The sequence below is a fragment of the Triturus cristatus genome, chromosome 3_2 (genome assembly GCF_964204655.1).
Source record: "Triturus cristatus chromosome 3_2, aTriCri1.1, whole genome shotgun sequence".
Classification (NCBI taxonomy): domain Eukaryota; kingdom Metazoa; phylum Chordata; class Amphibia; order Caudata; family Salamandridae; genus Triturus; species Triturus cristatus.
Genome location: NC_140584.1, coordinates 502,751,880 through 502,779,192, shown reverse-complemented (window position 1 = coordinate 502,779,192; position 27,313 = coordinate 502,751,880).

Genomic DNA, 27,313 nt, shown 5'->3' with positions numbered 1-27,313 from the left:
CCTGTCAGACCCGAAAAGCATACCTAGAATGGCAGCGTGCCTAGCAGGCACCGTCCACCACATTAGAAAGCTTCATCCCCACCAGCCTTCAATGGCGTTTCAACCACCTTTCAAAGCCTGTTGGAGATTGACTTTGGGGGCCCATAGAGGGCCCCCCTTAAGTAGGGGCACTCCAGTTTTGCATTTGGGAGCACCATAGTGGCCACCAACATTTCCCTGCACCGCATGGTGCCTGCCATGTAGTGCAAGGAAATGTAAAACTTGCATTTTTACCATTGCGGCGGGTGCTGCTTCCTGCAGCACCTGCCACAATGGTAAATATGCCCGGTGGCGGTCACATCATAATTCCATGTGAGGGACCGCCCCATGTAGGCAGCCGGTCCCAGTTCCTGTGACGATGGCGGACGGACTTAAGTCCGTCTGCCATCTTAATGACCCCCTATATGTTGGCTGCATAGGTGACTGAGAAGGTACATGAGTGTCTGTATGGGTGAGTGACAGGGTACATGAGTAACTGTGTAGGTGCCTGAAAGGTTGTGTAAGTGGGTGTATGGGTGAGTTAGTGGGTATGTGAGTAGTTGTATCGGTGTGTGAATGGATGTGTGAGTGGCTGCATCAGTGAGTGAGTGTGAGAGAGGTTGTATGGAAGAGTATGTACTTGTCACAGTGACTGTATAGGTGATTGAGTATATGTGTTAGTATATCTATGAGTAAGTGAGTGAATGTTTGAGTAACTTTATGGGTGAGTGACCGGATATGTGAGTGACTGTATGGGTGAGTAAGTAGATATGTGAATATTTGTATGGGTCATTGATTCAGTATGAGAATGGGTATATGAGTGGGTGTATAAGCGTCTGTATGTTTGCATGACTGGATGTGTGAGTGGCTGTATTTGGTCAGTGGGTACATGATTGGCTGTATATGTGAGTTAGTGGTTTCATTAGTGGCTGTATGTGTGAGATAATGTGTGAGTTGCTGAATGAATCAGTGAGTAGGTGCGTGATTGTGATTGAAGTCATCAGTGTTGTCATTTGAGATGCCGTCAGTGATGTCATGAGTGATGTCTCTGATCATGTCATGAGTGATGTAATATGTGAGGTCATAAGCAGTGCATTGCAAGGCATAAGTTATAATTAGCTTAGGTAACTATAACTGTTGAATTTAACTTGTTTTGTATGAGGGAAATGTCGATTTTATTAAAGACAAGGAGGATAGCATTATGCATATTACTTGTATTCACCACTTCTGCAGCACTTTAAAGAACCTTAGAATAGAACACTTACAACAAACAATTGAAAAGAACACTAATGCCCCTTGAGATCCTGACATCCGCCATCTTCTTCCTCTTTTGTTTTATTGGAAACATCTTCATAAAACAACTTCTCAAATCTGCAAGTATACAATCTCAGCATCTCAGTTTTTCTACAAATAATAAAAAATCTGAAGAAATAATGACCCTAACTAATCTCTTCTTTCTTTCAGAGCAAAATCTATAGTTAGTCATAAATTTAAAAATAACATATAATCCAACATCCTCTCCTCCAAACCCCCAACAAAGGGAGGGAAGGAGGGATGATGCTAGCCTCCTTGTCTTTAATAAAATCACCATTGTCTATGCAATACATCTATGAAAATCAGCATTTTAGGGCAAGACAGGAGGCTAGCAATATGCATGTTCAAAGCCAAACAAAACTTTATTTGCAAATGTCGTAAAGAGGCGGACAACGGCGGACACGATGACCGCACTCAACCTGTAGTGTTCCCTTAATATGGTTGTTTTAGGTGTGCACAGACTGCTCCAGCACCAGCCGCTGTTTGGTACTATCTGCAAAGCAGGAAGATACATAGCCCAAAGATTGGAGAGGTGCACCACCAGTTTGATATGGGAGGATATAGTTCCAATAAATCACGTAGTATGTTGGTGTTAGTCTTTTAAACAGTCTTTTATTAGAAGATCCAGATTAAAGAAACTTTCAGCCAACGCATTTCGTTCAAACAGATGAACTTCTTCTGGGCTGTAAATTACAATATGAGGTACATAAATATGTGTTTATGGACAAACATATGTCAGATACGAAATGACAAGGCATGAAACTTCGTGACATAGAAGTGATTACGGAAAGGAGAGAAAAAAAACTTATTTTGGTATGTACCACATCCCTTTCTGCCTCACATTTTCCATTTGTTTTCATCAATCCGCTGCCCCCCTATTCTGAGGCAGCCATGTATGACCCACGATAGGCCACTTAGGGTACCATGTACTGTTAATAGTGAGGCTCTGAATGTGCTAACGTATCTTGCAATTTAGCTATATTTTTTTCATTTTCTGGAAACAACCAGTGGTGTTTTATTTTATTTTATTTCAATACACCTAGAATTCAACTATGTGATAAATGTATAAACAGAGGGTACAACACACTGAAACAGTGGGATATTGGAAGCTAAGGTGTGTCGCGTTACTTAGCTATATCTAAATTAGTGGGGTTTTAATTTAACATCCCTTATCATTCAATTATAGTTCAACTGTATATACACTGTATGCAAATCCCATGCCTGTCTTTTTACTTAGATACTGACAAAACTAGCCATAATGTTTGTTTTCTTTTTGTTACCCTATGTTGTCACTTATGGGTGTACGTGGTCTCAACCATTTCTCACCATTCTTTGCGATACACCTAATTGTCACTAGATATACTTTGTACCTTCCTTACCCATCCTCCCTCCTTGTCCACCACATCTCCATCCCTTATCTAAACCCCCTACACCCTTTTTTTTTTCTCTCCTTTCCGTAATCACTTCTATGTCACGAAGTTTCATGCCTTGTCATTTCGTATCTGACATGTTTGTCCATAAACACATATTTATGTACCTCATATTGTAATTTACAGCCCTGAAGATGTTCATCTGTTTGAACGAAACGCGTTGGCTGAAAGTTTCTTTAATCTGGATCTTCTAATAAAAGACTGTTTAAAAGACTAACACCAACATACTACGTGATTTATTGGAACTATATCCTCCCATATCAAACTGGTGGTGCACCTCTCCAATCTTTGGGCTCCAAAACTTTATTTGCAACATGCTCTATACGTTTAAGATAAAACTTTCTTAAAACCTCTGCATTTGTCCAACAGGAGCCTTTAATATATCATTCAAACTTCCACCACACAAAAAAACCTTACAAGTCATCGCTCCCCTCAATGAATGAGCTGAAAAACAGCTCACATTCACACCAGCCTCTTTCATAACTGACTTAACCCACCTGGCAATAGCTGCTGTTGAAACCACCTTAAAAGGCTTAACATACGAAATCAATAATTAATCCACACCATCCTCTCTATACTCCAAAATTCTACACTCATATTCCTTCACACATCTAACAAGTTTCAGGAACTAATCCAATATAGGATAAAAAATGGAAGTTGACATAGTCTTAGTTCTTTTCCAAATTTCAAACATCACACCCTGAGGTTGGAAAAACCTAGAGCTGATGTCCAGTGCCTTAACATCAGAAACTCTCTTGATGGAGACCAAGCAAAGGAAACTCGCCAACTTCCATGATAATTCTCTCAACCCCAGATACCTATTTGCAGGCCATCCTTCGAATAACTCAAAAATCAAATTCACATCCCAAACTGAACCATACTTAGACTTAGGAGGTCTTTCCATCCTAATACCCTTCATAATCCTACACACCACCAGACTCTTTCCTATCACAGCAACCTGGATTAAGGCATGACCAGCCAAAAATGCCGGTAGGTAACAATTAATAGTCCTGTAAGACAATCCTTTCCCAAACAATTCTGCTAAAACATTCGATACCATCATCTCATCACCCTCCACGGGATCCAAATCCCTCTCCATGCACCAATGTAACCAAACTGACCAAGCCCCCTTGTATCTCTTCCTAGTTCCTGGAGCCCAAGATTCCTTGAGTAAAGCTGAAGCTGTTCCCAAAAGATCCGAGAATCCTTCGGATCTCCTGATATCTTCAAAACCAGTAAATTTTGTGAACCCTCCTGAACAAAAGGATGATCTACTCCTTCCCGACCTAGCAACATTCCACTGTATGCTCGAATCAAGAAAGGTTCTACCATCGCCATCTCCAAAACCGATGGGAACCTAGGCTATGCTATTCAAAAAGGAGTCACCAACACAATCTGAGTTACCTGTCTCCTTACCTCTAACAATACTCTCTGAATCATAGCAAATGGGGGAAAAGCATACCCCCTTCTTCCCTTCCAACTCTGAGAGCATTCAGTCCCTAGATTCAGTCTCCAACTGAAGTAATCCTTCAACTGAAAAGTCAGTCTGGAAGCAAACAGTTCTACATCCAGGGGGTCTATTTGACTCTAAATATCTAGAAAAACCTCCTTGTCCAACATCCAATCGCTGTAATCTAACACATTGCTCGAGTACCAATCGGCAACTATATTCTGTTGCCCTGGAATATACTGAGCCTGAAGCGAAATCTTGTGCTCCAAACAAAATTCCCAAATCTCCAAGCAATTTCTGTCAATCTCCTTGACCTGCTCCCTCCTAGCTTGTTTATATACTTGACAGCAGTGATGTTGTCCATCTTCAAAAGTGCAGAATTTCCATGGAACAGAGACCTAAAACTTTGCAAAGCAAACTGCCCTGCCTTAAATTCTAAATAATGTATATGCTCTATCTGCTCTATTGTGTTCCAGACTCCACCTGTGTTCTGCTCCAAACAAGATGCTCCCCAACCTAGATTGCTTGCATCTGTTCTATTACATATTCCGGCTTCAATCCAAAGATTGCTCACCCATTCCATGCTGTCAAATTCTCTAACCACCAAAATAACTCTCTCCTTGCTTCCTCTGTCACGTGTACACAATCTCCGTACCACAAACCAAATGGCGAACCTGAAGTCTTCAGATGCTGTAACGCTCTGCAATTCAAGCGTCCCGGAAAAAACACCTGAATAGAAGATGACAAGAGCCCTATGACCCTTGCTAACTCTCTCAAACTCACCATCTGTTTCTACAATAAAGACTTCACCTCTTGCTGAATTTTCTTTATCTTTTTTTTGGCAACAGCAACTAACCTCTGACAGTGTCCACTACAAATCACAAAAATGCTAATGTTTGTGCTGGTTCCAGTATTGATTTTTCTACATTTATTATAAAACCCAAGGATTGTAAAAGCTCCTTGACAGTCTCTAACTGTGACTTCAGCACCGTCACATCCTGATTCATAATTTGCAGATCGTCCAAATAGACAATCATCCGAATTCTCCTTTCTCTCATGAATCCAGCAACCGCCCTCATCACCTTTGTAAAACACCAAGGGGCTGATGAAAGACGGAAAGGAAGGCAAACAAACTGATAAACATGACTTTTCCACCTGAATTGGAGGTAACTCTGACTTTTGCAGTGCATAGGAATTGTGAAATAAGCATCCTTCAGATACCATTTAACTAACCAATCTGGATCTTGTAACACATCCCTCAAAAGATGACGCCCTTCCATCTTGAAATGCTTGTAAGTCACAAAATAGTTTAAGTTTCTCAAATTGATTACTGTTCTCCATCCCTTTTCTTTTTTCTCTACAAGAAATAAAGTACTTACGAACCCAACTTGGTCTTCCCTTACTTCCACATTTGCCCCTTTCTTCATCATGCTCTCTATTTTAATAACATCCTATTTTCTCTTGTTGTTTGCTGAACCTCAATTCCACTGGTTTCTGATTTTGCTCTGGTTTTGAATTGAATTCTATTGTGTACCCTGACACAGCTTCTAAAACCCATGGATCCTTTGTAATCTCCTTCCATTTTTCCACAAAATTCTTTAACCTTCCTCCCACCTCCTTGGGTACAACCAGAACAAATCCTTGTATTCATACATACCTGTTCTATGCGAGAGGGATGACCTCTTCCTCTTGTTCCTCTTGAACGGACTCCCCTCCCTCTCTGAGGGAATAATGCATATTGGCTTTGTGATCCTCTTGCAAATCCTCTCTTATAACCCTAAGGGCCCTATAAAAACTCCAGCCGGGAGGTTGCCCTCTCCTTCCAGCTCTACCATAAAAACTATTTGGTCCGCTTCTGTTAAAAACCTTCCTCGTAATTCACCTGGGCTTTATCCAAGGAAGTGAATGTATTAACATACTTCCCTAAGGCTTTGACCAAGCCCTCTCCGAAAAGTAAAACGTTCAGATTGTCAAGTTTCCTTTTGCAAATTCACCCAGCTTTGGGTGTATCTTGAATAAAATGGCTTTCTTTCTTTCTGCAATCAGTCATGCATTTGCATTCACTAGGAAGCAAATCGCTCTCTGGCACAAGCCTCTCGCTAAATGTATGTCTAAATCCGCACCCTTTAGATAGGCATCTTCAATTAAATCAAACATAGTGTTCAACAGCCTCTCTTCACATTGTTTCAGAGCCTTCTCAAGACCCTTTCTTGGACCCCTTCCTAATTTGAACATATATGTTATATAATCAGGATCCAGATTAGGAGTCAATGAATCCTTCTCCCCGATCACTGGACGTGAACATTCTGCCCTCTTTATGTTCCGTTCACCCTTCTCCAAAGGTCTCCTTAACCAATGCTTTATATATTCAGAGACATAACTCATCGGCCACCAGTCTGAACCTTTGGGGTGACATACATCTTTAGGGGCAACCAATTTCTTTCCAAATGGGTCATGTACCATTTTCTCTCCTTTTTTACTGGAGCTTTCACTCCCCAAATCATCCTCCAAATCGTCCTTATAAGCCAAATCTAAGACATATTCATCTTTGTCAGACAAATCTGCAGGGTTTCCCTGCCCATCTCCAATGTTGCCACGAACATTCACTCTATTTGAGCCGCTTGGGACTCCACTTCTTTCCGCGTTGTCATTCAGATCCTTTTTTTTAGATTTATATTTCCCCCCAACTCCTCTTCCTTCTCTAACTTCATTTTTATCCACAGAAAAATGCTTCTCCTACTCACAAGCATGAGGTGTCTTTACCCCAGTCAAAGCAGAGTTAACTGATCCTTTAATGAGGTTCTTAATCTCTCCACAAAGTACACTCCCTGTTTCTCCTTCACTTACTTCATTCTCTGACATTGTGTATAATTTTCTAAAAACGAAAACATTCAAAACTGTCCCCTTCTCCTCAGCTGAAAAACTCCTTCTTCCGTTAAGCCACTCAATATTAATGTTGCCTAGCAACGCTTATACTGTTTCTAAATAAAATCCCATAGGCTCTAGAAACAGATACTAGCAATCATTAACCACTTAAAATGGCGCCTGTTACTTTTCTCGATAATAGACCTCAAACCATGAATATTAAACTTGTCACTGCCATACCTAAACGACATTCTTAAATCAATGCGGAGTAAACCCTTTACATTTGATGTCTATTTTTTCTTATTCTTTTTACATCAAAAGAATGTCCCCCTTTTTTTAAGTCTCGCCTACACAGCGAGCATGCGTTGCATAGGAAAAAGACCTTTTGGAATCGCTTACCTTTTCGCCCCAAAAACGTGCACGCGTTGCATTGCTTTCAATGGCAACGTGTGCACGTTTGGCGATTCCCTTGCGGGAGCGAGCTGTGGCGCCACGTGTTAGCAATTATCGCTCCTGGCGCTGCTCGCTCAGGCAAAGGAAACGCTTTCACTTTTGCCGACACTTTTTTTTTTTACTTTTAGCGTGAGGCGCGCGCGCTTGTTGCTTCAGCAATGTCTTAACACAACAGCATTCATTTGTCCTTCATGAACTCCAAAGGTCAGCGGGATGGCTGAGAACAACTCAACACTTTAATTATATTTGGGTTTTTTTGTTGTAGTTTTATATTTTGTAGCCAAAAGCATTTTGCACTGAAAGCCTTACAGTTTCACTTTTCACATTTTAAGAACGGGAAGTATGTCGTAAGGCCTATATAAATGCAATTACTCTACAGTCCAGTACCATACATGCGCCTATTAGTCTCTGCAGACAGTGAGGTTAAGAAACAATTCTGGGATGTCACCTAACACATATGACTTACTCCTATCCTTCTCGGTCTTTAATTAAAGCTATCAAAGGCCATCGGTCTCACCTGTCCCTCGGGGGTCCTGGGATGTGGTCGAACTTCATGTGAATGTATTTCACATAACAGCAGTACAGAAGGAAGGCAAGGGCTGCAACAGACAGCACAACGAGCAGGAGCCAGGAGAAAAAGCCCAACAGATCCATTTCTGCATTCAAGATGGTCGTAATGTGTTTCTTCTATATGTCGAGTGAGTGGCTGTCTCTAGAAATACTCACTGAGTAAACTTTACTTTCTCGCTGAACATCTCTCACTCACCCTGGTTGAGCTCCGAGCGCCCTGATATCTTTTGCTTCCTCGGATTTCCTGCAAATCCTATTCCGTGCGTGCTTAAAGTGATAGCACTACCGAAATTCGAAAGTACTTTCTTAATTTAGAAACTGTTAAAAATCACTGATCGCAGCTGTAATTTCTCCTTACTATATACAATTATAATAGCTGTTATATAAAAAGTATTTTCAGTAGACATTATATTCTGTTTTCCAGTAACTAGTGCAAGCTTTTACAATGCTGCAGTCATCAAATAAAATAAGGCAAGGTACGTGGCTTTTACAAGTACAATGGCGGCATGCTCTATTAGACGTGCTGCCAGGTACCTTAAGGTGATGCCTTGTTTTTTTTACGATTAGAATCATGAATAGCTCAGAAATAGGGCCCATCACTATGTTACAAAAAGCATTGGCATAGCCAATAGGTCTCGCCTTTGGGACCTTATAAGAGTTTAGCCATACAACACTTGATGTTGTTGCACCAAGATATTGTGCTGGATAACCAAACACTTATAAGGTCCCAAAGGCGAGACCTATTGGCTATGCCAATGCTTGTTTTTGCTTAGCACCGTACTTTAACACAAATAAGGCAAGAGAGTCTTCCTCTACTCCTGCTTACGAATTACACTTAAAAAATAACTAGTTAACTCTGTAATTAAATTTACTGTAATGCGCAATTACGGAAATGTGTTTCCTTGCAATTCCGAAATGCGCAGTAATCCAGGAAACGTCTCCAACCTTAAATGGCCGCACGCGTCTCAAGAGCTCGAGTCACATCTCATACCTCGAGCCAACAAACACGTCGTGCTTGTGCAACAGTAAGGGGCGACTTTAAAAATACAACTGTATTTACCTCTTTAAAAGTTTAGATTTCTTTTAAAATACTTACCGACTTCCAAGTTCCTTATTTGCTTATATTTATTCAACAATCACTTAAAATTTATCCACAGACTTTAAAATATAACAATATATTCCAAAATAAAAAATACGTTTTAAACTATCACTTGCATCACTAAAGGATGTAGCCCATAAATTAGGCTAACAACCCAAAAAATTAAAACAATCACAAATTTCCTTAAATATAGTTTAATAATTAAAATACAAAAGAGTACTTATCTGCTCCAGAAGCAGCAAACAAAAGAGGAAGAAGATGGCGGATGTCAGGATCGTAAGGGACATCAGTGTTCTTTTCAATTGTTTGTTGTAAGGGTTATATTCTAAGGTTCTTTAAAGTGCTGCAGAAGTGGTGAATAAAAGTAATAAGCATAATGCTAGCCTACTGTCTTGCCAGAAAATCTGAGCCTAACTTTAATGTCCCTGTAACCTTCCAGCTGCTCACACACCCACTCACACATTGAATGGGTATATAAGTGGGTGTGTGAGTAACTGTGTGGGTGAGTGAGCGGCTGTGTGAGTTGCTGTATTGGTGAATGAGTGGGTGTGTCAGTGGCTGTATGGGTGAGTAAGCGGCCAGGTGAGTGGCTGTGTGGGTGGGTGGATGGGTGGGAGTCTGAATGGCTATATGAGTGAGTGACTGGGTGTGTAAATGTTGTATGGGTGAATGAGTGAGTGTTTGAGTGGGTGTTTGGTTAAGTGAGTTGTTGTGTGAGTGGCTATGTGAATGGCTGAATGGGTGAGTGAGCCGATGTTTGAGTGCTTGTATGGATGTGGAAATAGGGATGTTAGTGGTTGTGTAGGAGTGTGAGTGAGTGTGTGAGTGCTTGTATGGGTTAGTGAGCGGTTGTATTGAGAGACTGTATGGGTGAGTGAGTGGATGTGTGAGTGACTGTATGGATATGTGACTGGTTGTTTGAGTACTTTATCATTGAGGGAGAGATTTTGTGAGTGGCTGTATGAGTGGGACTGTGGATGTGTTAGTGGCTCTATTAGTTTGTGGTTGTGTGAGTAATTCTATGGGTCTGTTAATGGGTATTTGGTGGTTGTATAGGTGTGTAAGTGAGTATCTGAGAGTTTGTATAGTGATGTAAGTGGGTGTGTGAGTGGTTCCGTGGATGATGTCATCAGTGATATAATTTGAAATGTCATGAGTGATGTCACTGACCATGTCATGAGTGATCTAATAAGTGAGGTCATAAGCAGTGCATTACAGGGGCATAGGAGAGTTAGCTCAGGTAACTATAACTGCTCAATTTCTATGATTTTGTACGAGTGAAATCTGAGCCTAACTACAATGTCCCTGTAACCTTTGTTTTTTTCCAATAAAATTTTTAGGATTTTTTACATTTTATTTCCTAACTACATACCTTTGTTTTTTTCAGTGAATTTCTAAGGTTCTTTGAAAATTGTATTTCCTAACTGTAACCTATAAACTTTGAGAGAGGGTGTGTGAGTGGCTATATAGGTCACTGCCTAGGTGTGTAAGTGGATGAATGGTTCTGTGAGTACGTGTTTGAGTGGTTGTATGGGTCTGTGAGTGGGTGTGTGAGTGGCTGTATGGGGCTGGCAGCAGATATGTGAGTGGCTGTGTGGGTCTGTGAATGGTGTCTGAGTGCCTATGTGGATCTGTGAGTGGGTATTTGCGTGCCTGTGTGGGTCTTTGACTGGGGGTGTTAGTGGCTGTATGGGTCTGTGACAGAGTGTGTGGGTGGTTATATAGATGTCTGAGAGGGTGTCTGATTAGCAGTGTAGGTGTGTGAGTGGGTTTATGAGTGGCTGTATGGGAATGTGAGTGGGTGTGTGAGTGGCTATATGGGTCTGCACAGTGGGTGAATAAAGGGGACAGGCCCTCTAATGAGCTCTCAGAAATCCTGCTCTGTAGGACTTAATGGTGGTAACAGGAGGGGTTCTTTGCCTCAACTATCCTCGACATCCAAGGAGACTTCATTTCCCAACCAGTAGTGTGCCAGGAGGCATGCTTGCAGTGTGCTTGAAAAAGGGGGCGGGCCTCCGATGACCTCTTAGAAATCCTGCTGTGTGCTACTTACTGGTGGTAACATGAGGGGTTCTTAGCCCCCAATGACCCTCAGCATCTAAGGGGAATTAATCCCCCACCAGTAGTGCACCAGGAGGTGCATCTGCAGAGTGGTGGGGAAAGAGAGTGTGGCCCCAACCAACTCTCTGCAATCCCACTGTGTGTGACTTACTGGTGATAACAGGAGGGGTTCTTGACCCCCAACAACCCTCAGCATACAAGGCTTCATTCCCCAGCCAGTAGTGAACCAGGAGGCATGTTTGCAGACTGCTGGACCAAGGGAGCAGGCTTCTGATGAAATTCCAGCAATCCTGCAATGTGGGACACACTGGTGGTAACAGGAGGGCTTCTAGGCCCCCAAGGACCCTCAGCATCCAAGGGGACATCATCCCCCATCCAGTGGTGCAGCAGGAAGCATGTTTGCAGAGTGGTGGAGAAATGGGACAGGGTTTCTGAGGAGCTCTCAACAAGCCAGCTGTGTGAGACTTACTGGAGGTAACAGGAGGTGTTCTTGGTACCTACGGACCCTTAACATCCAAAAGGACTTCATTCCCCAACCAGTAGGGTACCAGGAGGTGCATTTGCAGAGTGGTGGAGAAAGGGGACAGGGCCTCCAAATAGCTCTTAGCAATCTTGCTGGGTGGGACTTACTGGAGGTAACAGGAGGGGCCCCCATATGAGGAGGTGGTGGTCCCAGAGGTATAAGGGGGGTCCACATGACCCCTTGCTCTTTTTTGCTGTAAAGGCCTGGAGAGGTGGTGGTCCCCGGGGCTCTAAAGAGCCCATGGAGGGAGGTCTACACGGCCCCTGTCCACTATTTTAACAACAGCCCGGGTAGTTGGTGGTCCCTGGGGGTCAAAAGAGCCCATGGAGGGGGTACCATGTGGCCTCCCTCAAATATGTAAATCAAGCCCCATAGAGGTGGTGGACCCTGAGGCTTGAAGAGCCTTAGGAGGGGAGCCCTGTGTGCCTCCTGCTTTTTTTAAACAAATTCCCCTGGGACCTGGCCCACCCCACTCATTTCAAAATAAGTGCGCACTCATTTAAAAAAACAAAAATGCCAGATCCGCTGTGTTTTTTGGTGAAAATTTTGAAGAAAATGTATTTGGCCCTGATGGGTGTAGGGGGTCAGGGTATTCCTACACAGCACCCTTTTCTTTTGTTTTTTAAATGTTTTTTCTGGGACTCGGCTGAAGCTGAGTCCCAAGATGGCTGCCAACACTTCCTGTTTGAAATGTTGGCATCCAATCAGATCCCATCATGAGATTGGGAGGGTTAGCGGAACCTTCATTTCCAGATATATATTCAAATGTGGTTTTTTTAAACATTAACAACATTAAACATTTTGAAATATTCTCTAGTTATAGGTAGCAGAGATAACAATAACTTGGCCCTCATCACTATGCACCGCTTATGACCTCACATACATCACTCATGACATGTTCGATGACATTTTTTATGATCTTATTGATGACGTACGAAATGACATCCTTCACGATATCACTGATGACGTCATTGATTACGTCATCCACTGAGTGTGTTAGTTTTTTTTATAGTTTACATAGGGGCGGATAGCTACCATATTACTTTTCTACCTAATTTTGCACAGCCTGTGTCCAGCTAACGGTAACGGGTGCAAGTGGTTACAAAATGCATGTGCTCCTAATGCATAATAGGTGTGTAAATGTATTGAACATTTTAAAAAATATATTTGTTTTTATTTTAAATTGCAAATAAAATAATTTGAACATGAAAGTGAAAGAAGAGAGAAAGAGAAAAATACAAGAAATAGAGAGTTAGAAAGGATAGGTCCATGCAGGCTGAGCAACATAGTGGTGTTGCACACGTTATAAATCTTAGTATAGAATAGTAACTCTTAATGCAGGCGACATAAGATAACTTGCATTCATTCATTGGTTCTGCAGAAAAAGTTTCCAACAGGGCGAAGATTCTGCATAATTGATAATAAGTATTGTACGCATCCTCGAATCATTTAACAGAATCGTTTCAGGTACTAATCTAGGTTCATGTGCTTCTTTTGCTTCAGAAAATGGGCTATCTGTAAAGTTTCACCACAGTATGAAAGCTGAAGGTAGTAGAATAGTTAGCACCTTCAGACATTGGCTATTTGAAGCAAATAGTGTATTTTTTGACAAGTGTTGCATAGACTGTTCACTGTACTTGGTAGATACTTTTTAATGCTTAGTGGTGTATTTCACATGAGAGTTTCACTGTCTGCAAACATTACTGTATAGAGGAATCTCTCCCCATAGAGTAAACACTGTTTACAGTACTCCACCCACTTTTCTGCTCACACCAACTTAATTTCTCAATGTCGGAACAGACGTTGAGTATCTTGAGCAACTTGGCTTTCTTTGAACAGGTGCATATGTATTCAACGCCATGTGCAATGAGAGTTTCCCATATATCTGTGCTACCCATGAAGTTTATGGTATATGGTCAATGTTGAATCTAAAACATGCTTGCTACACGTAGGGGAGTTGTATCTGTGATGGCATGCATTAATGATGCTTTATAATGCCAAGCTATTTTGTACTTACTTTCAGGCCTCTAATGCCATAATACTTTATAGAGCAATGTGTACAAAAGATGCGTGGATGATGTCATCAGTGGTGCCATCAATGGTGCAATTTGAGATGTTATCAGTGATGTCACAAATGATTTTATAGAACATACCATGAGTGATGTAATATGTGAGGTCATAAGCAGTGCATGGCGCTAGCACAAGTTAAAGTTAGCTCTGCTAACTATAACTGGTGAATTTCTGTGTTTTATATTAGTTGAAAATGTTATTGTTGTCCCGGACATGTTCAAGTAACTATAATGTAACTTTAACCTTTGGGTTTTTTTTGCTAAATTTCTAGGATGATTTTAATGTAAAGTAATATTAGTATATATAAAGCTAACTCCTCGCATTCATTGCCTTTGACTCTGCGAGGTGGGCGGTTGTCCCCATGGCGTAGGGAAAAACCTTCACAGGCAGCCAACCCCACATTGTGCATGGCCTAAGTTTTCCCCTAACAATAGCCAAAAAGTCTTTATTGCGAATATTTCATCATAAAAGACACACAAACATTTCATAATATGTAAATAATTAAAAATAAACTTAATAAGACAAATGAATAAGTAACATACTAAAATCAGTAATAAAAAAATATTAAATATACAATTTTGCAAACAACTTGACAGTTGATAACATTGGTTATAATAAAAGAAATAGTAGAAATCCTCCTGCCTTGACCTTAAAATCAAGTAAAGCCTATACCACGTTTGTCTCAGCATTATTTAGGGGCCAGATAAATAGGGACTAATCCTCCGGTACCGTAGGAGCCATGTCCAACTAATAAATTTAGCCACACCAATAACCACAAATTTTGATGTATCAGACTTCAATATTCTGCTAGATGCCTGCGCAGATCTAACGCCCAGTTCACGGCATACAGGGTGTAACTACAACCGTCTTGGTTGGAGATACTCTGGGCAGACAAAGAGAAAATGATCGACTGTTTCGATCTTATCCTTACATAGGGGACATTTATCACTACCAGATGTATTCCAGCTTTTTGTAAAACAACGTAGCGGTAGGGAGCCGAGTCTAAACTGGTGGTAAAGTTTTCGATCCTGCAGCTTTGTTATTATGTCCCAATACTCTTCAAGAAAGGAATCATCCTTGACAGCCAGATATGTTATAGTCAAAGAACTACCAGTCAGGGATGCATGACGCTTAACTTTAATCCATTGCCAATAGGTGTCCCTAAAGATATTTTTCGGGGGGAAAACAGCCGACTCGGGGTTGGTCCATAACTCACCCATCCCCATATCAATCAAGATAGTCTTAATTTCAGCCAGCCAGCTGATCCTATGAGAGCCCCCTAGAGCTTTAACTTCTAGTAATGCCTTGGCATACAGGGACAGTTCTGGGGTAATCCACAGGCGCCGCCAAAACGCCAGTGGCCTATACCGCACCATGTCCTCAACAGGCTGACAACCTAGGTCATATAAGAGAGGTATGCGTGGGGATGATTGTGGTAACCCTACTGCAGACCTAAGAAATTTGTTTTGTGCCACCCTCAGGGAATCCAAATTGCTAAACCCCCATAGTTCAGCACCATACATTACCGCTTGAAGAATTTTAGACCCATAAATTTTAATCAGGGGGCCATAGGTTTAGTTATCGAATGCCTATGTTCTTTGAGCAAGGCTCCACCTAGTTGTATATGCTTTAGGGTGAAGAGGTCAATCTGGGACTTCCAGCTTAGATTTTCACTAAAAGTGACCCCCAGATAGGTGAAAGTAGATGTCTGTTCCAGAGTGGCTCCTCCCATTTCAACCCTTGCTTTTACTGGTCTAGCACCACGAAGGACCATAAACTTGGTCTTCCCCACATTTACCTCAAGCTCATGTTCGCGGCAAAACAACTCATAACGGGACAGTGCTAACTGTAGCCCCTGTCGCGTCTTAGAAATTAAAAGAGTGTCATCCGCGAACATGAGCAAGGGGACTTTCATGCCAGCGATGGAGGGTGCATCTGTCGGGAAGTTTTAAAAATAATTTATAACCCTGTTAATGAACAAGGAAAACAAGGTGGGGGCCAGTACACACCCTTGTCTTACCCCTTTGGACACCTCAAATCTTGTTGTCACCTCCCCTGGTTTTCCCCAGCGAACCTGGGCGTATGTATGTTCATGCAGGTTAATCAACAGCCTCAACAGTTCTGGCGGCATAGCCATCTCCCGGAGGACTTCTGACAGTTTGGGCCTTGGCACAAAATCGAATGCAGACCTTAGGTCCACAAAGGCTGCAAAAAGCATGCCACCCCCAAGATATACTTCCTTCCAATATAAGAGAATGAACCTGAAAGCTTGGTCGAGGGTTCCGACATGCGTCCGAAAACCCGCCTGTAATTGCGTTAGTATATCAGTTTCGGACATCCAACTCTGAATACGACCCAATAGCAAACGAGCTATAATTTTTTGAACTGCATCTATAAGGCTAATCGGGCGATAGTTGGCCGGGGCAGAGCGATCACCTTTCTTATAGATCGGCAATATCTCTGCCCCGAACCAAGAATCCGGAACCGATGCTCCACTGGCCAGGGCATTAGCTAGGATGGTTAAATAGGGGACCCATAGGTCCTGCTCCTGCTTAAATAAATCTGCGGGAATACAATCAGGTCCCGGAGCTTTACCACTCAGAAGAGATTTCAAAATTGCCTTTACCTCACTGGGAGCAAACTGTAGAACTTCTTCACCACTAAATGACCAAGTTACTGCTTCTAACCTGTCCCTAGACTTAAACTGAGTGTTATCTACTTGGGGTCTTGGGGCATAGTGTCTATTAATAGCCCCTTCACCAGTGTAGCTAGCCACTATCTTGGGATTCGACTCGAGTAATGATGCAGCTAAAGATTGTTTATTTATCAAGCTTGCTTCGATGCAGTTAAGCCTTACCACCACAGAATATAACTTTTCCAGGACGGGTTGTATGAGGGATACTAACTGTTCCCTAAGTAGAGAACATAATAGCTCAAAATTATGCTGGGCCATAGGTTGCGATGGTGAGGTGCCTACAGGGGCAATAGGGTTCCCATGGAATTGAGCCCCTATGTTACCGGAAGCAGCCCTAGGAGCACTTTTCTTACTAGGACCTCGTCCTTTCCTTTTCTTACAGGGCGGTTCGCTAGCTTTGGCTCCAGTAACTTTTTGTTTCCCCCGTGTGGCTACCATAGCTGGGCTAGAGGGGCTACTTCCAATTAAAGAGGGGTCTGTAATCCCAGACCTAGATGTTAAACATACAGGTCCTGTCGGGGAACAATTACCCGCCCGATTATTCTTTAAGTTATCCTTTACAACAAAAGGCTGTGCACAGGGTAATATTAGGGCTGGTTCCAGGGATAGCCTTCGCTCCACGGCTAATATCTTCTGATTAATTGCTGTTTCTGCCCTAGTTAAATAATCGTCAAGAGTCCCCACCATCCTGCCCTCAGCCTTCCTCTTACTCATATCAATAGATTACTTGCCACCTAGGAAACCCGTATTTAAATAAACAAATACCCCACAAATAATACAGAATAGATTTGTAAATCCCTACAACGTCCAAACTAACCACCGGATCCAAGGGCTAAGAGAGAGGGCCCAGCCCAGCCTCAACCTGTCACTGACGGGCAAGGACGTGCCCGCCCTTGGCCCGGCGCCGCCCGCGCACGTCCCGTGCTGCGGGGGGAGAGGCGCCGCTTTATAGCACGTTGGTCTCGCCTCCCCCTCAGGTGGTACAGCAGCGCCGGGGCTTGTGGGATTTGTAGTCTCCTTACTGATCACAGGTGTGCAGGTGAGCGAATACAGGTCACTGAAGAAGGAAGACAGTCTATCGGCCCCGGGACTCCTGTCCCACCGGGGTAGAAACGTTACAAGAGGAAAAGGCAAGCCAAGGGTCTATAAGCACGTCCCGCGCTGCGGGGGGAGAGGCAGCGCTTTATAGCACGTTGGTCTCGCCTCCCCCTCAGGTGGTACAGCAGCGCCGGGGCTTGTGGGATTTGTAGTCCCCTTACTGATCACAGGTGTGCAGGTGAGCGATTACAGGTCGCTGAAGAAGGAAGACAGTCTATCGGCCCCGAGACTCCTGTCCCACCGGGGTAGAAACGTTACAAGAGGAAAGGGCAAGCCAAGGGTCTATAAGCGCGTCCCGCGCTGCGGGGGGAGAGGCGGCGCTTTATAGCGCGTTGGTCTCGCCTCCCCCTCAGGTGGTACAGCAGCGCCGGGGCTTGTGGGATTTGTAGTCCTCTTACTGATCACAGGTGTGCAGGTGAGCGATTACAGGTCGCTGAAGAAGGAAGACAGTCTCTCGGCCCCGGGACTCATGTCCCACCGGGGTAGAAACGTTACAAGAGGAAAGCGCAAGCCAAGGGTCTATAAGCGCGTCCCTTTAAAATGTGATATTTTTTGATTTAATACATATATTTAAGATTATTTACAGTTAAGGAAACTATACTAAACCAACTTAATCTTCTCAAACCTTAGACATTTTTAAGTTCTAACAAAGTTATACTTTTCGTCCTACCCCAAACTTACTATAGCTCATGCACCTCTGTACTCCGTGTTCTGAAGACACTAGCCAGACTACATGAGCTATAACTCGCTCTGCTACCATGCACAGTTGAGTTTTCATATTAGTTCATTTGAATGCTATGATTTAACATGGTATAAGTGATGCAATATGAATGGGTATAAGCTGTGCATGGGGAAAGCGCAAGAGTAGTTTACCTTGGTAGTAATAATAAATTAAGTACACTTATATCTGATCTTAAACCTTTGGTTATTTCATTGCATTCTTAAGGGTATTTTTGTTAATGGGTTTGTAATCATATAATGTTCTTTATTTTGGTATTCATTCTTTCTTATATAATTAGCTTTTTCAATTGTAATGCAATATTTTCTTGATAAGTTCTTGTGGGGGGTGTACAGTGGAGTGGCATGGCGCATAGTGATGTGGAGTAGAGTAGAGTGTTGTAGACTACAGTGAAGTAGAGTGGCATGGAGCATAGAGGAGTAGAGTGGTGCAGAGTAGAGAAGAGTCTTGCAGAGTGTAGTGGCATAGAACAGAGTAGTTTACAGTGCATTGGAATAGAGTGCAGTGGCATACAGTCCAGTGGTGGAGGGAGAGTAGAGTGCCTCAGACTAGAGTGGCGCGTAGTGAAGTAGCATGGAGTAGCATGTTGCAGAGTAGAGGTGAGTGGCTTGGAATGTAGTGACATACAGTGGTGCACAGTAGAGTGCAGTGGCATAGAGTGCAGTTGCATGCAGTGCAGTGGTGAACAGTAGAGTGGTGCAGAGTGGAGTACTGTGGAGTAAAGTGGCGTGGAGGGCAGTAGCACAGATTAGATTGGCACAAAGTGCAATGTCATAGAGTGCAATGGTGCAGAGGAGAGGAGAGTGGTCTACAGTGGAGTGGTATGGAGGAGAGTGGTGTACAGTGCGGTGACATAGAGTACAGTGGCATAGAGTAGAGTGGTGAGTGGAGGTAAGTAGAGTGCAGTGGCACAGAGTGCAGTGGTGTAGAGTAGAGTGGTGCAGAGTAGAGTGGCATATATAGCACTGGTATATGGAGGAGCAAATTCGACAATGACATCAGAGGATATATTTTCTAAATACCACAACTAGAAGATTTCAAGGTGTGAGTCCTCCCTTTCTTAAATTCTGAAACTGAAACTGTTTTTAGTGCTGCTGCTATGTGAAGGCCCTTTTCCATGAAGCAAACAGCTGCCTGTTATTTATGACACATGGGGAGCTTGCCAAATATATTTCTGACTTTGTTCTATGAAGCATATCTGTTTTTCATTTCCTTTATTGCTTTAGACACCCACATTAAAAGCACAGACACTGCTTAAATTAATGTGCTGTTTAATTAAAAGGCAAATACAGCAGGAGAGAAAAGATTGTAATCTTCACAAGCTGTGGATTAAAGGTCACAGGCAGGTCATAAATCTCCAGAAGTGGAGGCCACATGTCTAGCTTCAAATGAAATACAAATTGCAATGAGTTTATACTGAAAAAACAACTTGGAAAGAAAGGGATGCAATGTAATGGTCAGCTCCTGGAGTGTCTTGTTGCCTTTTAAAAGGGGTCTCACTTCACACATTTGTTAAATGCCTTTGTTTTTTGGCTGGCAATATGGTAATTCATTTCTGCTTGTTGGCTGGCAACATCGCATTTTATTTGTGTGTATGCAAGTAAAATGTCCCAAAATGAAAGATATATTTTTAGGCATCATTTTTCTTTCTTATTTGCCTGTTGTTACAGCAGATTTAGGGAATTACACATGCTCTTGCAACACCTTTCTAGGCATTATTGGCAGATTACTTTAGCTTCAGCTGAAATATCTTTTGTCATTAACAGCCAGTGGTTCCTCAAGTTCTGAGATTTTTACCAACATTTTGTCAGCCAGTTTTCTGCATGGGCAAAATGAGAAAATTAAAATTAACTAACACTACTTGTTATTCTCAATCTTGTGGAAACACTTTGAATTCTGAAGGATCTTCTGCTGAAGATATGAAAAAACATCTAATGTTAAGCAAAATGCAAATGCCCCTTCTTTGTTACCAAAATTAACTCTAGCAGAAAACACCTCTAGCTCTCTTATACCTAGTGACCCTAGCGGCTCTACACATAAGCGGCCTATAAATGAACCTCCTTCAACAGTCAAGACATCTTCCCCCACATCAATGGCATTGCTCCTAGAAGAGATCAGAGCTTTGCTGTCATGTACTGAAGAAACTAAGAAGAGATTACAAACAATGGTTGACAAATGGACTCACTTGGAAAACAGAGAGACTGCTGTTAAACTATGGGTGAGCAACATTGAGAACTTTAATGTAAAGACCAACAAAATGCAGTCACAAATATCTCTTCTTCAAAAACAAGCAGAGGATTTGCAAAATCACAACAGGAGGAATAATCCTAAAATTATTGGCCTGCCTGAAGGATCAGAGGGGAGTGATCATATTCAGTTTTTTCAAACCATTATACCTAAGGTGTTAGGCTTGCCATCATCCTTTTCTTTATACATTCAAAGAGGACATAGATTGGGGCATAGGCTGAATTTTTATTCTCCATTTCACAGACCGAGAGGTGTTATTATCCTTTTTCTCAAATATGCTGACTTACTCTAGGTTATTATGGCTGAAAGGGCATAGAAACAAGATTCATGGTCTGGTCATAACTTATATTTCATTCAAGGTATTGCTAAAGCCACTGCCGATGGATGAAAGCAATTCTTAGGAATGCGAACCAGAACTCAGAGCTTTTAGTGCCAGATTTGGGGGCATATCAGCAAGGGCCGGCGATAATTATCGCTCAGCGCGCTTAGCGCGAGGATAATTATCGCCGGCTAATGCTGAATTTCATCGCTGAGATAGTGTGCTATCAGCAACGCTTATCTCAACAGCGATAAAATTCCAGGCGCAAGCTGCCAAATGTGCGATTATTGCTGCAAATCCAGCGATAACCGCACAACGTTTGGTGATAGCTTGCTGATAGAGCAGGGCAGACTCAGCCATGATATCCACCTTCCATTGGATATCATGGCTAAGTCAAACTGAGAGTAGGCATAAAGAAAGTAGCGATAACCGCGGTTAGCGCTACTTTTCTTATCGCTCTCCATGTTAGCGTGCAGCTTGATAATTGGAGAAATGCCGGTTAGCGACATTTCTCCAGTTATTTTTGGAGGAACGCCCACTTTTCATCTCATAAGAGATGCAAAGCTGGGCATTAAGGTAAAGGGTGTTGAGGCATGGAAACACGCGTTAGCGTGTCCATGCTGATAGGGCGATATAATTATCGCCGCTTTTCGTCCGAAAACGGACGCTAAAGCGGCGGTAATTTTATCGCCGGCCCTTGCTGATATGCCCCTTGGTCTTTTTGTATTCCTGCCTTATCAAAGTCACTCATAAAAATAAGACACCAAAACATGAAGATCCTACCAAACTGATGGTATTTTTGGATGACTGTAAAGAAAAAGACATGGATACTTCTAAACTTTCTCACTGACTGAAAGCTATTTACTGATAGTTGTAGGAATTCTGTTCACACACGTTGATGCACATGTTACATTTCTCTTTTATTCTTGCAGATTATTTCAGTCTCAACCTTTGTCACTGTGTCTTTATGTTCTGCCATACAAGGTCACAATATCATCCATCTTCATCTTGTGGCCTTATCACCTCAACTTTTTGCTTTGCTTGTAGATATATGCTTTTTCTTCTTGCGTTTACTGTTTCTCGTTATCTTCCATTCTCTTTTCTTTTCTATCTCCCTTTCTAATTTATTTTGCCAACCTCTCCTTTTACCTTTAACATAATTCTACTTGACTTTCTTTATCAATGTCATAAATTCATGATGTATATGTTTTTATGCTCATGTTTGCTCTTTATTAATTATTTGATGTATAGCCTTTTAGGTTTTAACTTATTGTTTCAGTGTGGTACTTAGACTACTATCAAGGAATGTCTGGGATTAGGCTCTCCGATTAAAGGACAAAGGGCCTGGTTTTGATATCGGCAGACAGGTCACTCCTCCACAATGGGGGCAGAAATCAGATCCGTGTAAATCTAAATCCCATGGGATATTTTGGGATTTATATTTCAGCTGATGGCATATCTGTCCCTGTTGTTACGGTGTTGCACATCCGCCGATATCGAAGTCAGGCCAAAAGAGTTTTAGCTCATCTTGCCAATCTAAAAGTAAACGTTGTATTACTGCAGGAGACCAATCTTGTTGGAAAAGAAACACTGAAGCTTAAAAAGTGCTGTGGGCAATGTTTTTCAGGTTCAGGAAAAAGAAATGGAGTGATAATTGTATGCAATATGTAATAAACATCTTGGCATTCAACTTATATCTTATAGGAGTGATGATGAGGGAAAATGGGTGGCTGTTAAGTTACTTATTAAGAATGTTGCAATAACTATTTTCACTGTATATGGCACTGTATATTGACAAAATCATTTTGGTGAAGAATTTCTTAAAAGCTAATGGAATAATCTGATGACAATTTAATATATGGTGGAGACTGTAACCAGATATCTGCTCCTTTTCTGCATGAACAATTTGTCAGTGTAGAGGTCACTTATTGATGCATATACATTGTGTAATCCTACTTTAAGGGAGTACACCCTTCTCTCTCCAGTTCATCATTCCAAGTCTCGAATTGATCATATATTGTTATCAAAACATATACCACAAACCTTAGTCAATGCTGCCATTGGCACAGTTCTAATATCTGATCATGCTTCAATCAGTATGGACCTTGATCTCTTATGTGCTCCGAATGCAAACAGACAATGGAGAATTAACAATCCTTCACACAATCCTTTCGGAAATGTGCTATGGACTTCTTCAATCTTGATTATGCTAGTGATTTTTCTATAGAAGCGGTTTGGGTATTCTTCAAGGTGGCAGCTGGGAATTTCATAGCGATCTATGTATCAAATAAAAGAAGAATGTGAAATCAAGAACTGTATAGTAGTATGCATGTTATTAAAAAATGAAAACATCAGTTTCATTCATCTAAATCCAATCCATGCTTAAATGAAATCAATAAAGCCAAATTCCAATTTATTAGAATTTCCAGAGAAAATGCTTCTACTTGTTTTCTTAGGTCCAGTGCAAAATATTATGGTGGACAGAATAAAGCTTGAAAACATTTGCCAAACTGCCTCAAAATTACAAAAGAAAGAACTAAGGTGCATTTTAAAGAATAATAAAGAGCCTATATTTAAGGATGCTGATATTCTAAATGAATTTGCCCAATTTTATAATACTTTATACCTTCCTGAATGTATACCTCAACATGAGTGAATTGTGGTATATCTCGTCTCCATGCAACCAAACACTGAGACGGATATTAATTTTTATTCATTTGAAATATATATCTTTTGTGAAGGTATTACTATAGTACTTAATTTAATTAAAAAAGCAAAGCAACATGTCTAGATTAGTTTTCAATTGAATTGTATACATTTTTTTTCTCATATTTTAATCTCAAAATTGCATGGTTTGTTAAATTACTTTTCTAGAAAAGGGAGAGCTCAGGGTACCTTTCAAGATGCATTGATTTGTTTGGTCCCAAAATGCTATAGAGATCTTAGATTCTGTAAGAAATTGTAGAACAATGTCCCTGGATAATATTGATTATAAGATCTCTGCAAAAAATGTTGCTTTGTGTTTAGATACACTTCTCCCAGATCTGTTAAAACGCAAACAATCTGGTGGTTTTGTTAAAGGTAGATTTATCTCTGATAACACAAGGTTATTTTTTTAATATTTCAAGCAAATCCAACAATTATAGGTCTTCTTTAGCAGCAGATACACTTGATGCTGAAAAAGCCCTTGATCGTATGAATTGGCCTTTTATTTTTCAGGTCTTGAATTGGTTTGGCTTTGTTCCCAAACATATCAGTTTAATACCACTTTTGTATTCCTCAGTAAAAGCTTCTATATTTGTTAATAATTTAATTTCCCAACCTTTCAAATTAAAAAGAGGAGTTAGACGAGGGTGTCCTTTATCTTCTATATTATTTATTTTGTCCCTTAATATTTTTAGGTTTAACTGTTTTTTGGGGGATTTTTCAGCAACAACATACATGCAGTGTGCAATGAAGGTATACGCCTAGTACTTGTACATTACTTTATAGAGGTGGCCAGTCCAAATAGCAATGCTCTTCCAGGGCCATAACTGCGCCCCCGCCCTGACTAAGCCTTCGGAATGTTCACCTGCCAAGCAGTCTGCCAGTGTAGAAGCGAGGGTATAATGCCTTTTACTGACCAAACAGAGAAGAGAACAAGAACCTGGGAACTCCCCCTCTCTCACCCTTTTGGCCTCCCAACTCCCCCCCCACTTTCCTCCCCGAACTGGTGTGCTATGTTGATGTTTGAGAAAAGTGTCCTATAAAGGGAGAAATCATGAGCCCCCTGCCGTGGGTTGTGGTGGTGAGGCCACACTAGTGAGACGGAGGAGGCGGAGGTATCTAGGACATGTAATCTCGTTCATCTCTGTGGACAGAAGGGAAAGCAAGGGCTGCCAGGTGTCTATGAAACTGGCCATGGCGTTAGTTAGGGAGGCGTGTATTCGTTCCATGCCTCTAATATGCCACAGCTTATGCAGCCACCCTACCCGCGTCGGTCTCATGGATGAGCCCCAGTGTGACACGATGTTCCTAGTAGCTGCCCCGAAGGCTATCCCCATTTGTCTGCCCCGCCTGGATCTAAGTGGGTAGGTGATGGGATTGGGCAGCCCCAAGACCACATAAACAGGGAAGCGCGGTATCTCAGTGTCAAATTGGCGATCAATATTGTCTAGGACATCCTTCCAGTAAGCCTGCACCTTCCTAAACTCCCACAATATATGGACCAGTGTGCCATCCTCCCCACAGCCCCGCCAGCAGAGCGGACTGTGCGCTGGATTCCCCTTATGTAAGCGGACCGGGGTCAGATGCCAGTACATGGCCACCTTGACTGCGGACTCTCTGCTGGCTGTGTTGCGCGCTGTATGATTTGCTCGGTAGTAAATATCTGACCATTCCTTATTGGTCAGGTCCCTCTGTATTTCTCATTCCCACCTCCACTGGCCTGCAGTGGGCACTGCTGGGGCCTCTTGCCTGAAAATGTCATAGATATCAGAAATCAGGGCTTTATCAGTGTTTTTGGTGTGGAGCCACTTCTCGAACTTAGTAAGTTTCCTCGCGACGCCTGGAAGTACCTCAGCGTGGAGGAGCCAGTGCCGGAGCTGGAGGTAACAGAAGCGCTCAGTCTCTGGGAGTCCATAGTCTGCCTTGAGATCATGGAAGGGAAGGATGCCCTCCAAAGAGAAAAGGTGCCCAGCAGATCTCCAGTCGGCAGCTCGCCAGAATGAAAACGCCCTTGCATCTGTGTCCGGGGAGAACTCCTCATTGTCAAAGAGGGGGGTCATGGGGGAGGGAAACATCATCAGGCCCCTGCTGACTGCCACAACGTCCCATGCCTTGAGAAGCATCCTAGTGATGGGGTAGCCCTGCAGGCCCGAGGGTCTATGCCTCTGTTTAAGGAAGGGAACCTTCCACAAGTCCAACTGAGTCAGGGCCCTGTCCTGGAAGAGCCAGCTCTTCTCGGATTCGGAGCGCTTCCATTCGACAAGGTAACACAGCTGAGCTGTGCGGAAATATTCCAGAACATTAGGAATACCCAGTCCCCCGGCATGCGGTCTCATATAACCCAGGTCCTTGCGTAGCCTGGGTCGCTTTCTCCCCCATATAAAGTGGTTCATGGCCTGCTGCAATGCCTGTAAGGTACCCAGGGGTGGCCAAACCGGGATGGTTTGGAAGAGGTACAGCGCTCGAGGCAGGAGGGACATCTTGACAGCTGCCACCCTGCCCAGCAGGGACAGCGAGTGTCTTTTCTAATCGGCCAGGTCTTTCGTGGTGCGCTGAAGGAATTTGGAGTAATTCAGATGGAGCGTTTGAGATACCAACACCGCAAGCTCAATACCCAAATAGGGAATAGAGGAGTATGTTGGGACTCCCTCAATGAGCGCACCATTGGAGGTCATCCCCAGGAAACCGAAGGATCGAGGATTTCCCCCTATTAATTCGCAACCCCGAGACCTGGCCAAAGTCTTCTAGTTCTTTCAGAAAAGCCAGGACCGACGTGGTTGGGGACTCCAGAGAAGCAATGATGTCGTCTGCGTATAGGCTGACCATGTGACTATCTCCTCCAAAGGGAATGCCCTTTATCTCTGGATTGTCCCGGATCTTCTGAGCCAACGGTTCGATATAAAGGGCGAAGAGGAGAGGCGACAGCAGGCACCCCTGCCGGGTGCCCCGCTGTATCTCGACGGGCGAGGTCACCCCATTCACACTGATTGTGGCCCTGGGGTTAGTGTAGCAACTTGAAACCCATGCTCTAAACCTGTCCCCAAAACCGAAGTGCTATAAAGTCTTGTCGAGAAAGCAGCAGTCCACCCAGTCGAACGCTTTTTCCGCGTCAACAGACAGGAGGAGGGCATCCAACTTGGTGCGGTGTGCTTTATCTATGAGATACCTAGATCTCTACTTTTCCGGGACTGTATAAACCCGGACTGATCTGGATCAATGATGCCTGGCATGAGGGGACCCAAACGCGCCGCGAGGATACCCGTGAATATTTTAAGATCGACATTAAGCAGCGATATTGGCCGGTACGAACCGCATTTGAAAGCGTCCTTGCCCGGTTTGGGTAGCACTACTATGGAAGCCGATAGCATCTCCTGAGGGATAGCGCCAGGACCAGAAAAGGAGTTGAACAGCCTAGTAAGGGTTGGCACTATGATGGGGCAAAATGTCTTGTAGAACTCGGCGGAGAAGCCGTCCGGGCCCAGGGATTTCAGTAGCTCGAGGCGGGAGATAGCCCCCACCACCTCCTCAATGCGAATAGGGCTATCGAGCGTTTCTCCATTGTAATGGTTCAGTGTTGTCGTGCGTGTGCCTTCAAGGTAAGTATCTATGCACGAGAGGGGGGGAATCACCCGCATAAATAGCTGCGTAGGAGTCCC